The following is a 17532-nucleotide window of genomic DNA, read 5'->3' on the forward strand; positions in this document are numbered from 1 at the left end:
TAAGGTCAGGCTATTAAGGACTATTGGAAAGTGAAGGATAGATTGTCCTGATGCCATACGTTTATAATAAAAACCATGCACCCACCACCAAAACGATGAAATCCACTTGATCCATTTTTTTTTGTTCATTCTAAAAATTAGATCACAATTACATTTTAGCTAATATTGTTAAATAGAAGATAAAATGAACTGGGGCACCTGGGTGGCTCAGTCGGTTGGGCGTCCGACTTCACCTCAGGTCATGATCTCGCGGTTTGTGAGTTCGAGCCCTGCCACAGCCTCTGTGCGGACAGCTCGGAGCTTGGAGCCAGCTTCTGATTCCGTGTCTCCCTCTCTCTCTGCCCCTCCCCCACTTGTGCTCTGTCTCTATCAAAAATAAATAAATGTAAAAAAAAATTTTTTAGAAGAAGGTAAAATGAACTTATTTTTTTTTTAATTTTTTTTCAATGTTTATTTATTTTGGGGACAGAGAGAGACAGAGCATGAACGGGGGAGGGGCAGAGAGAGAGGGAGACACAGAATCGGAAACAGGCTCCAGGCTCCGAGCCATCAGCCCAGAGCCTGACGCGGGGCTCGAACTCCCAGACCGCGAGATCGTGACCTGGCTGAAGTCGGACGCTTAGCCGACTGCGCCACCCAGGCGCCCCCTAAACTTATTTTTTATAATTGTTAAGTTTCATTTGTCATACATTATCCCAGTCAAACTGATTTTTTAATTTTCTCCAAAATATGTGTCCCATTTTTGTGGATTCACTTTAAGTGGTCTTATCTCAGTGGGAAAGTGTCCTGAGATAATGAGGCCTTCCCCGCCTGCTGCCCTGGAGATGACTTCTGACCTCCCTGGAATGTCCCTGTCCCTACTTCACCTGTGGCCCCTACCTTACTTCTATTTATGGACTCCGTGCACCTTTCCACTTGGGTACACAGCATCCTAATAACCCCAGACCCTGACTATCAATGCTCCTCTCAGCAAATGAAGCTGGGCACCAGGATCTAGATCTCCCCTTTTTAGAATAAGCAGAGGACATCATTATTTTCATAAACATGAATAAATTGCAGAAGTATATCATTGAAATACACATACATACATAGGTACCCTCATGTACATACATGTACCTGCCTTCCTATGTGTACACATGTATGTATATACATAAAAAACCAAAACTCACTGCTATTTTTAACATTTAAGAATTTGTCATAGAGATGCATTCGCATGGGCATGTGAAAATGTTATAGCTTACAAATTTAATGAATGTAATCAAAGTGGTTTTACTTCCCCCAAATCCTGGGCTTTACATAACAAGACTAAATGACTATAGTAACTGTGGGAACGTGGGAGTTACCAGAGTTGGCTAGAAAAATATTCTGCCAGCAAGATCTTGCTTGCATGACAAACAACCAGAACATCCATCAAATTAAAATCATGTTTGAAACGAAATCCTATTTGCATGACAAACAGCAGAGCATCCGTCAGAACAAACACCAGTGTTTAGGACTTGGTAAAAATTCCGCAGGAAGAGAAAGCAGCAAAGGACAACGAGTACCAAATTAGGGCTGAAAAATGGAAGCCAGAGGCACAAGACTTTTGCATAGAACGAGCCCTGTCTACAAGTTTCAGCAAAAAGCACCCAAAAGAGGTTTTGTTTCTTTTTTATTATTATTACTTTTTATAAAACGAGGACAAAGTCCACCCAAAAAGAGAGAGGGAAAGGAAAGGTGAGGGAGAGAGAAAGAGAGGAGGTGGGAGGGAGAGAGAAAGAGAGGAGGTGGGAGGGAGAGAGGAAGCGAAAGATGAAAGGTGGAAGAGGAGAGAGAGAGAGAGAGAGAGAGAGAGAGATGTTCTTCTTTCCATGGAAAGAGAATGGAGCATGAAGGCATGGGGTCTGAAGGGAGATAATCGCGCAGCCCAGCAGCCAGCAGCTAAAGGGTTTGGCAGACTGCGAGAGCAGGTGTGCTTGGCTGTAAAACAAGCATTGCCTGCCAGGCCCTGGCATCTTCCCAGACTCATGTGTACCACGCAGGCATATGGGGCATAAATAGCGACAGGACAGGAAACGCAAGGCTAGAATCAGGGCGGGAAGCAGAACCCAGCCTTCTAGCACATCCTCAGGCTCTCTCGGACCCTCTCCTCCGAGTGCATTTCATCCACACCTGGGCTCAATTTGAGGGCGTGTTGTTTATTGTCCCGGTGAGAATGTGAGCTCTAGATTCGGGCAGAAGGGAGCCCATTATTCACCAGCTCTATGGCATTGGTCGTATTGGGTCTCGGCGTTCTCATCTAAAAATGAGGGCCAGGGTACATTTCTGAGAGAATTGGAAGAAAGAAAGATGTGCGAGCATGCGCGGTACGCCTTGCTGAGCACCTGGCAGGCCACGCCCCTTCCCTCCATTATTGTGGGGACAGTTTTCCCTCCTCTGTCTAGGAAGGGTCATGGCTGCCGAAGTTAGAGCCCACCCCATCTTGTAAAAAAAAAGACCCCCGAACTGCATTTCCTTCTTCTTACCTATGAAGTTAGTGTTTATTACTGGGAGGCAGGTGGAGTGAAGAATTCTGCAGGAGGGGCTTGGAACCAGCAGCCAGGAGAGCTGGAAATTACTTGTCTATGCCCTTGGGCACTAACATAACCTTGGAGAGATGCCATGACTGTACTTGAGCATCCTCAACTCTGTTTTGGGGATTCTCCAGAGATCGAGAACTGGTTTTACTATATGCTGTGTAACTATAATATATAATATATGTTCTGTAACTATACTTGATTTTTGAACTGCATGGGTTTTTGTTGTTTTGATAAATACAATACTAATCATGTATTTTCTCTTTCCTATGATTTTCATGATAACAGTTTCTTTTCTCTAGTTTACTGTACCGTAAGGATACTGCACATAATACATACAACACACAAAATACGTGTTAACTGTTTTGGTTATCAGTACAGCTTCTGGTCAGCAGTTGGCCAATAGTAGTTACGTTTTTCAGGAGTCAAAAGTTATCATATAACTATAGTAATATAGTGATTAATTTATCTTAATATATGATTAATCATGAATGTACTATTTAAGTAATGATTAACACACAATTATATACCTTAATATAATTATTTTAAGACAGATATATAAGTATAATTTTTCTAGTACATTACAGTTATATGGCTTCATTCCATGATTATAGTATATATTATATACAAGTATATATATATATATATCATTATATATGTAACTAGAATGTAATTATTTATATATAATTATGATGAGATATATATTTTTTGTGTGTGTTATATATAGATACATATTGTAAAGAATTGGTTCACGTAAGATGGTGGCTGAGAAGTCCCGAGATCTGCAGTCAGCAAGCTGGAGACTGACAATTCATGAGACTGAGTTCTAGTTCAAGCCTGGAGGCCTGAGAAACAGGAAAGCCAATGGTGTAAGTTCTAGTCCAAAGGCCAACAGGCTTGAGAACCAAAAATGGATATTTTAGTTCAAGTCCAAAAGCAGGAAAAAAACTGATGTCCCATCTCCAAAGAGAGTCAAGTGGACTTACCTGGAACTTTGAGGTCAATCTTTTCCTTCTATTTAGGCTTTCAACTAATTAGCTGGGGCCCACCCACACTGGGAGGGCAATCTGCTTCCCTCAGTTACTGATTCAAATGTTAATCTCATCCAAAAACCCCCTCACAGACACACCCAGAATAGCATTCGATTACGTGTTTGGGCACCATGTGGCCCACTCAAGTTGGCACACGGAATTAACCATCACATCAACCATACCTTTCTTGAAAAGAAAGGAGGAGGAGAAGGGTAAGTAGAGCCCAGAAATACAGAATTGAAAACTCAAGAAATCCAGGTTTCTTGATATTTAGCATCTTCCGGGAAACAAGATGAAATAGCTAGATTCTATGAATTTTAGAGACACGGAGGAAGATGGTACCTTATCACATCATGAAGAAAATCCATGATTTCTAAGGAGAATGAAATACTTAAGAATGCATAGAAATAGCGTTACTATTTAAATAAGCATCTACCATGAGCCAGGCATCTTATGTGCATTATCTTACTACTCACATTAACCCTCCGAGCTGGGCTTCATTAAGACCATATTGGGTAGGGGCAGAGGCTGAGAGGGGTTAAGTAACATGTCCAAGGTCACTTAGCTAGTCGGTGACAATGCTGGGATTTTCTTATCCCCAAACTTCTGCTCCTTCTAAATTGTCCTTTTGTTCTCTGCTGGACACACTGTGCCCTGGTGCCTAGGACACTGCCTGGCATGTAGCAGGGACCCAACAACTATCTGCAGAATGAGTAATGGGAGATGCCCAGACAACCTACCTTCTCCTGCCGTTGTTTTTACCAGACCTCTCTCACCGGAAAGCCTGGTGGACCCCACCCACCTATCCACATTGCCCTGTTCCTGAGTCAAACAGTCCTAAATAGAGAAAGAAGACAATTCTTCATCTCCACTGCTTCAGATGAGGAAGAGTGAGTACTTCCTTTCCACAGATTGTGTTTTCTCTATGATAGAAAAGGACCCTGGAAATTTTGGTGCCTCAAATTCATCTCCCCGTAGAGCACTACAAAATCATCCACACACGTTCTCTGGTGCTCCTTTCTGAAGAAGCACACCACACACTATTAGGTACTCGGATCCATGATACACAGTAACGATGTGCCATCACGTGGGTCTGATTTTGCATTCTGATCCTATTTGGCCACTTCGGGCTTATGAATCGGGGCAAAGAAACCACATTTTTAGCGTGTTTCCCCTTCTGTAAATTCTGTATGATTTCCCCCGGCATGTAGGGATGCTGTGGGCATTTAATGTGCTAATTCAGACAAAGTACTTAGCACAGTACCTGGCTTATGGGTAAGGAGGATGAAGGATGACATATTAGGTATTGTTACTGCCCAACCTCAACCTCCAGTTTTATTCTACAGCAGACTGTGTGTCCCAATGGAGAGAAATCCCCAGTGCTAATACTATCCGAAATGCTACCTGAGTCGGGTACGGTTTCTGGCCTCTGCACTAGAATGGCTGCCCTTGCCAGGGCCCATTTCCCCAGTTGAGTTGGTTTTCCCCACCTCATCCCCCTCTTCATGGCTTCTTACGCTCGGTGACGCAACAAAGTACTCAACTCCTGTGGCTCCCCCAACTCACTGCCCACACTGTCTGCCAGCCTTCGAAGCCGTCTTCTCCAAATTTAAAGATGTGTCACTTTCTCTTTTAAAAAGTTCCCTTTTATTTGGATTAACAGCCCCATCGTCCTGTTTGCCACTTCCGAAGTGATTCCAATAAATAGAAACCAGAACATTTGGAAATTGCCTCGAGCCCTCTCTATGCTAGTCTCACTTGGAAATCTCCAGCAGCTGCGTGTTTTCCTAACGACCTTCAGTTGCTCAGAGAATGTATAATTCATTCCCCACCTATCTTCACTAATCCCACTTTCCTAAAATAAATATTAACTGAACTTATCTGCTAAAACAAGCCCAAATCAAGTCTCTTATCAAATGAACTCAGAGGCAGAACAAAAAGCTGAGAATCTGGTGGAGAGGTAATTGTCTTTATTGGGAAGGCAGATCTAAAACTCCCTCTGGCCTGCCGTTGCGTTCAATCCTGTTCGGCAAGCCTTTATTGAACACTCTCTATGCAGGCAGCCACAGGGCTGGAGAGCACAGAAAATTGGATTCAGAGTTAGAAGGCCTGATATCAGAGGAATTGGATCCGAATTCCATCTTTACTCTTGACCAATTGTGAACATCATGAAAATCGCTCTGAGGCTCATTTGCGATAGAATAGTAACACGATTCCTATTACCGGAATCCCTCAACACCTCTCCCCACCTCCTAACACACACAAACTTTCAGCAAAGTCTCCCTGGATTTGTCGGGAGAAGACAGTGAGTGTCTTGTCAAATATTAGAAAAGAATATTGACTTCCTGATGCATGGATGGATCATGGGAGTAGAAGTTGCAATATCTCTAGTTCAATTCAAAGGAGAAAGTTATTTGTTTTATTTCATGAAAATTTATAAATCCCATTGCCCATGAAAATATCCTTCCCAATCCAATTCTATTTAAGCCCCGTGCAGTCCTAGGATCCTTATCCTAACAGCACCTTTGCTTGCTGCTAGCATGGGAGATTGAGGAATAATCTAGAAATGTGTCTTGAACCTTCATTGCAGAGGCTGTTGTTCCCAAAGGCCTTATCTGACGATGTCACTTTTTTGTTTGAGCTCTTGGATGGGACCATCCTTGGAAGCCTCTCTCCTTCCGGATTAGCTGGTCATCATAGCACCGGGGATGCTGGGTTGGGTCCAAATACGACCCATCATCTAGCATCAATAGGTGAGGGGACCACAGGATCACATAGATGAAACATAGCAAATAACCAGATTTGTGCTACCAAGCAGCAGCTACAAAAGGCAATTTTAAAATCTCCTATCAGAAAAGGGTATTGTCTCAATGGATAGTGGATTCTTTCTGAGAAACAAAATAGGAGATGGAAGTAAAGGTTTACGACGAATGCTGATCGACGTTTACTTCCAAACTGGCTTCACGATATTGCTCCAAAATCTTGGGTTCCCACTCTTTCCCCCTCTCCAACAAAATCCTCTCCTGCTTCTTTCCCAGGGCTGCAATGATGGACTGAGCAACAGTGTTGAAAGCACCGGGTAGACTATCGAATCCTGAACGTGCCAGAGGTTGTCACCATTCTGAGCCACTGGGATAGGTGCTCTGAGGGGCAAGCAGATGAAAATCTCATGAGCCCCAACACTCTTGAGCGCACAGCCCAGGGAGAACTATTAATAGACTCCCCAGTAAGAGAGTCCACTGAGGGCTGGGCAAGAGGAAGTGTGGTGAGCGAAACAGGCACACGTTTAGGAACGCCCTTTGCTCTTAAAAGAACGTCAAAGCCAAATGGGGTAATTACAGAGAAAGGGTTACAATTGCCCGAGAAATCTTCAAGGAAAATAATTCCTTGTCCTCTGAGGGCACCTTCCAGTGCACCCTCAGGAAAGTATCCTTAAACCCGCATGGACCTAATGAGGTAGGCCAGTTAAAACACACAAAAAACTCCACTCTTATTTCTGAGAGAGCTCTCTAACCCACACGACTTCTTTGAGTTCAAATCAAGAAATTAAATATTCTAAATTTTTTGCACCAGCCTGTGTTCCTGTCTTTAATTTATAGAGCCAGGGACAGAAAAGGGAAGAAAGGGGCATGCTAATGAGGTTATTTCTCTTGTTGGCATTTGCCTACTAATATTTCTTTTCAAAAGAAGGATATGAACTAGAAACACAGCTCATTGTTCTAAACACCTTGAGAGTAAGATGACTTAGTAGAAATATAGTAGGGGGGAAAAAAGGCTGGAGAGAAAAACACAAAGTTTCATCCCATGTACCTCTCGCGTTACGAATGTTTTCCCCTCCGTCATTTGCTATCAATTTTTTTTTTACATTGCTTGCTACATGAAAATGTGTTACCATAAAAAATACTCTCCAAAAGAGTTTGCAGTGGGGAATTGGACCATACATGTGTGGCCACTTGGATTCTAAATTGAGGACACTGATGTGTGAAGGTTTATTCCTGGCGTCTTGTAATGAACAAGAACCAAAAAAGACAAGGACGTAGGAAGGTTTTATCCAAGCTCATTGGAAGTTTTCACAGGGTCTCAGTCTCATGTTGTAACTTCAGCGGAACTAAACGCGAGAGCCAGAAGACACAGTGAATTCAGCCACATGCCCTGTCCTTTCTCCCTCCCCTGTTCCTTTCTCTGGAGATAGAAACTATTTTTTTCTTAAGCCCTTGTCATGATTGCAGCTTCCTGAGGGCTGTCTCTGTCTATCCCTCTGCTCCCCCTTGAGCACAAGAGAGATACCATAGCTACTACTCTGTCAGTCCAAATTTGTGAAATCAAAGTCCTCCAAATAAGCAAACAGCGAAAGCTACCGATTTAAATCCTACCTGCAGGAGCCCTTTATTTTGTCCACTTTTCCCGCATTTGTTTATTTTGTTCTAGACATCTTTGGGGGATCACATTTGTCCTGGGAATTTCAAGTTGGCCTGCTGCCTGAATGTCGCATTCCTGTGCATTCCACGAGAGCCGATGGATACAAAGTCACAACAAAATGGAAACTATTACCTTGAGCCAAGCTAGCCCTTGAGAAGTCCTTAACTTGAAAGTTTTCCTTCCGCCCAAATGTTCAGTCAGGGACTAAGTGCTGAGAAGATGGCCTTCTAGAAAGCATGACTTGGAGGAGACAGGCTGCACTGTGTGCTGAAGTCAGCGAACTCAGGCTGGAAACCAGTCACACTTGGTAGTGAGAGTCAGTTGAACGCACCTCTTCCGATTCCCCTCTGCCGTGGATCCTGGATCGCAGCTTAAAATTCGCAGCAGGGGAGTATTTACATCCCTGAAATCAGCAAACGCTACAAATCTGAGGGTAATGTTTTTCTGTTTCGTTTTGTCCCAGAGAGGCAGTTAATAAACTTTTTTCTAGCACAGCACTAACTACAGGCCTGTGAAAGGTCAATGTTTCAAAGAGCCCGTCTGGATCTGAAATGCCTTAAGAGGAAGGCCTCTCATTTCTGTGATTTCTCAAGGAAGTGCCAGCAAGAAATGAAAATCTGTCTCTGTGACTTTTTCTTTCAGTGCTTTAAAATAACCCACACCAGGGGCACCCGAGTGGCTCAGTCGGTTGAGCTTCCGGGTTCGGCTCAGGTCATGATCTCACAGCTCGTGGGTTCGATCTCGGTGTCGGGCTCTGTGCGGACAGCTCAGAGCCTGGAGCCTGCTTTGGATTCTGTGTCTCCCTCTCTCCCTGCCCCTAACCCATTTGCATTCTATCTCTGTCTCTCTCAAAAATAAATAAACATTAAAAATATTCTTTTTTAAATAACCCACACCGGAGCTCCGGCCAGTGACTTCCTGCCCTCCCCTTGTGTTGTGCGTGACTTGAAAGTCCTTCCATTGCTCAGGCCATGCAGTTTTTACACCTGTATTGTGTTATATAAGCCAGCCTGTCTAGTTCTGGAACCATCCTGTAAATATGTCAGCTTAGATTTTCCTTTTCTTCTGCTTCACCCTCAGGCGGTAACTTTCATTCCCTTCCAAACAAATCCTTCCTGCAGTGGTTTGCTCCCCTGCCTCCACTGTCTCATGTTCCATCACTTTTCACTGCCCGCCACCCGCCTGCTGTGCCCTGGGCTCAAGAGCTCCAGTGCCGGTCCGCAATGCAGGCTCCTGAATGCTACACACCCCTTCTCTCTCCCTCTGAGCATGTGCCCCTGTCAGCAGGGCCATGGCCCTAAAACGCCTCCCTCGGCTGCCACAGCTACTCCAGATCATGGGACTCAGGCTTCATCTCTGACTAGTCTTCTGTCTCTTCTTGATGGGATTGTTCTCCTCCCACAGGCAGGGCTTTTGAGGAGTCTGAGGTGGGTACAACCCATTGGGTCCACACAGGGCTTGGGACCCTTTTTACAGCCATCGCTGTTTTATTGTGTTGTTACATATGTAAATATGGCATTTCCTCTAGTAGAATAGACAGGCCTTAGGAGCCAAGAGGGGGCCTTATTGAACTCTGGATTCTTTACAGATGCTTTTCAGGTGAGAAGTGTTAGGCAGAAAATGGACTTCCATAGCTGGACCTCCCCAATGTCCTAAGTTATCTGATATAAACACAGGAAGGACAGTTGTTCTCAAGCAAGAGTGATTGGTCCCTTAGACATTTGGTAAAGTCTGGAGGGTTTTTTTGTTTTTGTTTTTGTTTTTTTCATTTTCACAACAGTGAGGGCATGCTACGAGCTACGGGTGGTTAGACAACATGCATCCAGCTAAATGTTCTATAGTGCATAGTACAATTCCCACAAAAAGGAATCATCAGACCCCAAATTTCAGTAGTGCTGAGGTAGAGAACCCCTGACTTATAGTGTGACCATCCTAATGCTGTTCACCAGCTAATGGGGTGGTAAGAGTTGGGTTGTGGGTCTGGTCACACTTGCTTAACCACCCAATAACTGAGTGTCATAAGGGTTGCTGCACCCATCTGCTTATCTGAACCTGGCAACAGGATGGCCCCCTCCTGGCTTTCCACAAGGTCTTTGTTCTGACCCTCAGTCGCCACTGAATACACAGCAGAGCCCCTCACTTTCAATCCTTGGATGTGTCTCTTAACATGCAATAAACAAGCCATAGCTTCAGGATGATCTGTGTGTGAGTCTCAGCAACCTGCATCGTTCACAAGCACGTCACACACTCAAAAACTTACACTTGACAATCACGAGTTCGGGCAAAGTGTAAGTTAGTGGCTAGAAGCTCAGAGACCCAAGGTCAGGGGACAGTTATGCTCATGATAGCTTGAATGTTGAGTCTTTGCTAATCTTCCCTCCGTTTTCTAGTCTGTAAAATGAGGACATAAGTGAGACACCCCTCGTGGAGTTGTGACAACTATGCGATGATGCAACCACAGTGTTGAGAAACATGCCCCGCAGCTAGTAACCACTTAGCAAATAGGCGGTGTCAGTAAAACAACATTAGATTCTTTATGGGTAGGGAAAAAAGAGAAGCCAGGTGTTTCTGAATATTAGGGGGATTATGGATTATCATCAAATTAATAACCTACTTTCTGTAAGTAACTCCTTCGATCTTTATTGTGTTGAATTGAAGTGAACTGATTTCACTAAGATGCACGTGTATCCCATCGTTTGTTACCGAGCAACAATTCAAATAGAATAGAATGTTTGAAAGGAATAATTCATGGAGCTTGCAAACAGTGAGGAAGGGGGGGCGGGGAGAATACAGTGCATAGAATACAAGATGCATTGCCGTGAGCCAAGTCTTGAATATCTTCTATTTTTCTACATTAGTTTGTGCCTCAAGGGTCCAAAGCGTCTTGCTAATCTGATGACTCTCCACAACATCCTGGTATTATCATTCCAATTTTTTTTTTCAACCTGAGTAAACTGAACTGCAGAAAAATTGAGTGATTTGCTCAAGGTCACACAGAAGAGAAGCCCAGAATAGAACTGCATCTGCTGGCTTCCCGTTCAGCCAGGACCCTTCCCAATACACCTTACTTGAAGCAGTCTGGTGAGAGTGGCTAATGGCTTTGCTATTCTTAAACCACCAGTACCTTTTTTTTTTTTTCCTGAGTAATACTCTTGGCAAACTTGTTTATTTTCTAGAGTGAGAGATATTTCTGAAAATAGAGCCTCTAAGCAAAGTTGATTGTCATTCTAAAAAGAATAGTCAGTCTCAAAGCAGCAAATTAATTTGTTAAAAATGTGGGTTTGGGGACTGTAATCAAAGAGGAAGATCCTATACCAATGTCAAGAATCTGGAAAGATGGAGAAATTGAATGAAAGATATTGACTATCAAAGGAAGAGTTTTGCAAAGGCTCAAAAACGTGGATTCAGAGTAATAGCAGGCGTTTAGCAATGAGCTTGAGTTCTGGCCAAGAAATGTGGTGCACCTTGGCACCTTTCCCTGACCTCACAATCCTGCAGGCAACTCATTTCCTCCAGCCAAATCGATGGCTTTCTAATAGCTGAGCGTCCCGCTCTGAATCACTTGCAAACCACTAAGATATACTTTCACTGTTTATTTTCTAACTTGAGACGGAGAAGAGCAAGGTCAGTTGATTCTTTCAATGATTGCTCTTAAAATAAAAACTCTCACTGCCATCTTTTGAACTTTTGAAAACCAATGCCCAATAACACAGCCATTTTAGCCAATTCAGTTGTTCATGACCATAGTTTTCCATAACTTTATTATCTCTGTCTATAGCATATATATTTAACGCACTGGCATTATCAGTGGCATGTGCTTTTACATTTGTCAAGGATGGTGCCTTGTGCCTACTGTGTACTCAGCTAACATTGGAAACAAAAAAAAATATACAAAGATAATAAATGGCTCCATTTAATTAGGGCTTATTTTTCCTGTGAGATAGAGCCCTCCTATTAGAAGAATAAGTGTATATTGATCATATGATGATGTGGAGAAAAGGCTTACTGGTGGGAAAGGTGCATGTCCAGGAGCTGTAGAAAATAAAATTGAATGGGTGTGTCAATTAGGCAGAGAACATAGGCTTCATGTCGGGTGGGCATAATAGTGTGGACAGTATGAGCCAAAGAGTGGAGGGATTCCAACCACAAGATGAAAGCTCTAGAATGAATAAGTTCTATGAGGCAATACATTTGCTACCTGTATTCTACTTGGTAACCAACATGCTCATAAGAAGCTGCATCACTGTCACTACTACCGCCATCATCATCACCACCATCACCATCATCATCATCACCATCACCACCATCATCACCATCATCACCATCACCATCATCACCATCACCACCATCATCACCATCATCATCACCATCACCATCAACATCATCATTGTCATCCTCTCTTATGACTACAAGTCAAAGAAAGAAATTCATCAAAGTCTGGAAGCCAGAATATAAATAATTACTGTTAATCATTACTGTTAGAATACTCATGATCTTTTAGTGTTTATCTGAAACTACTTTACATTTTTACACTAACTGAAACAAGATTGCTTAGTTTCTCAGGACTGGAAGAATTATAAAGCATATGGCAGAGAATTCACTTTTGTTGGTCCACATCCAGATTTTTGTACTCATGCTGTACCTTATTTGAATATAATGAATCAACAGACAGAGGCTAGAGGCTAGATTAGATTGCTGACTGACTGTCAAGGCAATGGAGAAGTTATGTGGTGAAACCAGCTTATATCTCTCTTGTAATTATGTCGTCTTTACCTTCATTCTGTTTGAAATGAAAGATGCTTCTTCTAGATGCTGGCCCCTTTGAAAAAGTGGCCTGAAAAATACAACATGTTTCTTCCTCAAACTCCAAATTCTATTTCAGATGTTAGATGCTAGTTGCTAAGGGAACCATTACAGGGCAATTATCATTAAAACAGTTTGAAACTAGATACCTGAAGGAAGGGATTGTTCTCTGGTCTTTTAAGTGCAATGGTTGGGCAAACCCTTTCTCCCATTAGTAAAGCCCGTTCACGGACAGACTACTTTTCCTTTTCACCCACTTCCTGGGAAAAGAGTGAAAGAGATTGTATTAAATCCTTGGAGAAGAGAAGACTCCTATATGGATGAATGTTGAAATCAGATTGAACCCAGACTCATGATAGCTGTGCTATAAGGAAATTGTATTTAAACTTGGGAAACGACTTTTTTTCTTCTACTTTTTTTATAAATAGGAGTACAAATTGGATACAATAAAATGCAGATTTTATGTACATTTTGATGAGTTTTGACCAACGTATACCTTTGTTCAAATGCCACCCCCAAAATGATACAGAATATTTTCATCTTTCCACAAAGTGCCCCCCTTATACCACATTCCAGGCATTTCTTCTCCCTGGACACAACTATGCTGGTACCAGTCACCATAATTTAGTGTCTCCTATCCTGGAACTTCATATAAATGGAATAACATTATACTTAATCTTATTTTCTGGCCTCTATTGCCCAAATGTAAGGCTTATAAGATTAATCCATGGTATTCTATTTACCAATAGTCCTTTCCTTTTTATGGCTGAGTCGTATTCCACTGAATGAATAAAGCTGTTATGAGTGTTCTTTTAGATATCTGTCTGTGGGCAGGTATTTTCATTCCAACTTTAGTGTTGCTAGTCACAGATTTGACTTACTAACTCTATATAGAAGAAGCCACCGTGGGAGTAGATTGTTCTGAATAGAAGGGCCTTTTATGCACTTTTAGCTCTTTGGTCATCTCAGCCCAGGGTTGTGGACCCACTGTCTACCACCATCACCCATCCCCAATCTTCAATACCCATTGAAAGTATTCTCAAATTCCGTATGTCTTGAATACCACAGCCAAACAGTGTAATAAAGTCAAGACCCCTTCCACATTCCCATTCTCACTTAAATAATTGGGACTTCCTTCTAACATGTCAACCAACACCTTGTAGCTCGTGAGGAGACGTACAGTAGCTATGCCTCTGTTTAGATTGAAAAGCAGCCTGGGATGCGTGGGTGACTCAGTCTGTTAAGTGTCTGACTCTTGGTTTCAGCTCAGGTCGTCTCACTGTTCCTGAGATCGAGCCCCCATCTGGCTCACTTGGGGTTCTCTCTCTGTTCCTCTCACTCTCAAAATAAGTAAATAAACATTAAAAAACCAAGCAGTCTAACATTTTCAGAGTAATTGCTTCAGAAACTCACCTGACCAACCCACAAGCCCCCTCGGGTAATGACTTTGAATGCATGCGTTACCACTTTGCATGAATTTTGCACACATAGTGAAAAATAAGTCAGGTTTCAACAATGCACTTTCTTTTTTTATATATTAAATATAATGTGTTATCAAATTGATTTCCATACAACACCCAGTGTTCATCCCAACAAGTGCCCTCCTCAATGACCATCATCCACTTTCCCATCTTCCCCACCCCCCATCAACCCTCAGTTTGTTCTCTGTATTTAAGAGTCTCTTATGGTTTGCCTCCTTCCCTCTCTGTAACTTTAACTTTTATTTCCCTTCCCCTCCTCCCTGGTCTTAAGTTTCTCAGGATCCACATATGAGTGAAAACATATGATATCTGTTTTTCTTTGCCTGACTTATTTCACTTAGCATCACACTCTCCAGTTCCATCCACGTTGCTACAAGTGGCCAGATTTCACTCTTTCTCATTGCCAAGTAGTATTCCATTGTGTATATAAACCACAATTTCTTTACCCATTCATCAGCTGATGGACATTGAGGCTCTTTCCACAATTTGGCTATTGTTGAAAGCACTGCTATAAACATTGGGGTACAAGTGCCCCTATGCATCAGCACTCCTGTATCCCTTGGGTAAATTCCTAGCAGTGCTATTCCTGGGTCATAGGGTAGATCTATTTTTAATTTTTTGAGGAACCTCCACACTGTTTTCCAGAGTGGCTGCACCAATTTGCATTCCCACCACCAGTGCAAGAGGATTCCCGTTTCTCCACATCCTCACCAGCACCTGTAGTCTCCTGATTTGTTCATTTTAGCCACTCTGACCAGCGTGAAGTGGTATCTCAGTGTGGTTTTGATCTGTATTTCCCTGATGAGGAGTGACGTTGAGCATCTTTTCATGAACAATGCACTTTCTAGGAGGACTTTTAGTGCCTCCTACGTTTTCTGAGCTATAGGAAAGGATATGTTAATAAGACCATATTTAAAATTCACCCCAGTGGTGCTTCAACATCCTTTCTGAGAAAGATGTACTGAGATGTTTGCTATAATCCATGCTAAGACCTTTCTAACACTTTAAGGACTGTGTTACAGCGGAGAAAGCTTTATTAGAAAACAGTGGTCTGGCTGTGGGATCCCTGGAGTGTTTGCTTTAGCCCACGGGGTAGTGAGCCTGTTATCCGTGCTTTGATTCTGGCACACACAGGTTATGCCTGAAGCTCTCACACATTTCCAATGCTTCTAAGAGGTGACACGTCTCTAGGTGATTTAATCCCATCAACTGATTCTTTGTTTTTTCTTTTGGAGATGAGCTGATGTGCAGGGGACACCATTTAAACACGAGTGTTTCCAACTCCTGATTTTTAGGGGGGAGGGGCGGTTTCTTAAGGTTATATGATTTCCCAACCGCTTTCTTTTGGACTCTGTTAGCCAAATAGGCATTAAATACCGTGCCCATTTTACAGATGGTAAGAATGGGGCAGGTTAAGTGGCTTTTGCCCGTAGGGGCGTGTGTATGGTGTGCCTGGAGCCATTGTGATCCCCAGCCACGCCTTCAAGGTGACCGAGTGGGAGATGGTGCAACCTGCATCACAGAGACCCCTGACATCAAACCCCTGGGGAAGTGGAGCACCAATGACGTGCAGATGAGTGCCGTTTCCTTGAAGGATTACATTGCGGTGAAGCAGAATGTGCCAAAGTACCTGTCCCGCAGCACAGGGCACTATGCGGCCAAATGCTTCTGAAAAGCCTGACGCCCTGCTGTGGAGAGCTTCACCAACCCGATGACGTTGCACGGCCATAACAACGGCAAGCAGCTCATGACCATGCCCATTGCCAAGTGTACCTTGGAGATCATCTATCTGCTCACCGGTGAGAAACCACACATCACCCTCCTGACCGCACAGGTCCTGGTGCATGTGATTATTCACAGGTTCTGGGAGGACTCAACCCGAACTGGGCGAACCAGAACAGGGAAGCATCAGGCCACCGATGTGTCCCCACTACGCCGTGGGAATCAGGCCATCTGACTGCTGTGCACAGGTGCCCGTGGGGCTGCCCTCTGGAACATCAAGACCATTGCTGAGTATCCAGCAGATGAGATCATCAGTCAAGCCCAGGGTTCTTCCAATTCCTATGCTATCAAGAAGCACGAGCTGGAAAGTGTACTCAGGTCCAACCATTGGTCCCCTGGCTGTGGCCCCAATAAACCTAACTGCCCACCCCAGTCTGGGTGGAAGCAAAACCTCGTCTCTGTTCTGAGAGAAATCCCTGAAGTAATTCTAAATTTTTGTAAATGAAAGACAAGTGGATACTTACGGTAGGGGAGGGACTTGGCAAGGTAGCCCCTCCAAATCCCCCTAAATGTACCCAGCTAGCACTGAAGGATGGGGGAGAGTCAGTAAATCTGCACACGAATGAAGAAACTTGAGAGGAAAAGGATCTAGATTCTGAATGCTTTCTCTTTCAGGGGCCAGTATTTGAGAGTGTGCCTGGTGAATCAGGATGGTGGGAACTGAAGGTCGTGAGGCACGAAGAACACCAAAGAGGAAAACGTTATGGGGGAAGAAGGGGCTCACCAACTAATCTGAAAACACCCAAAAACTTAACTCACAGAATCCACTAGAAAAAACATGCAAATCATGTACATAGTTTTAATGCTCTAGTTACTACCTTTAAAAAAATTAAAGGACAGGCACCTGGGTGTCTCAGTCAGTTAAGCAAAAGGTTATCAGGCCAGGTCATGATAGCGTCTGACTTTGGCTCAGGTCATGATCTCGTGGTTCATGAGTTCCAGTCCCGTGTCGGGCTCTGTGCTAACAACTCAGAGCCTGGAACTGCTTCAGGTTCTGTGTCTCCCTCTCTCTGCCCCTCCCCTTCTTGCTCTCTCTCTCTCAAATAAACATTTAAAAAAGTAAAAAGAAACCTACATAATTTTAATCCATTTTTTTATTTATTTAACCTAATATATCCAAAATATTATCGTCTTAAGAAATAATTAATATAAAAATAATGAGATACTTTATATCCTTTTTTTATGTATTAAATCTTGAAATCAAGGGTGTATTTTCTACTTATGGCGCACCTCAATTGGGACAAGTCACATTTCAAGTGCTCTTGCTTTTATTTTTTTATATTAAACATAATTTATTGTCAAATTGGTTTCCATACAACACCCAGTGCTCATCCCAACAGGTGTCCTCCTCAATGACCATCACCCACCCTCCCTCCCTCCCACCCCCATCGACCCTCAGATTGCTCTCAGTATTTAAGAGTCTCTTATGGTTTGCCTCCTTCCCCCTCTGTAACTTTTTTT

The 17532-nt window shown here is 43.1% G+C and overlaps 1 pseudogene; it reads left to right on the top strand.

Annotated features, from left to right (window-relative positions):
- Positions 1 to 1868: 1868 nt before the first annotated feature.
- The window catches only part of LOC122469512, a 54516-nt pseudogene continuing 38852 nt past the window's right edge, over positions 1869 to 17532 (top strand).

The sequence above is a fragment of the Prionailurus bengalensis genome, chromosome B1, assembly GCF_016509475.1.
Source record: "Prionailurus bengalensis isolate Pbe53 chromosome B1, Fcat_Pben_1.1_paternal_pri, whole genome shotgun sequence".
Classification (NCBI taxonomy): domain Eukaryota; kingdom Metazoa; phylum Chordata; class Mammalia; order Carnivora; family Felidae; genus Prionailurus; species Prionailurus bengalensis.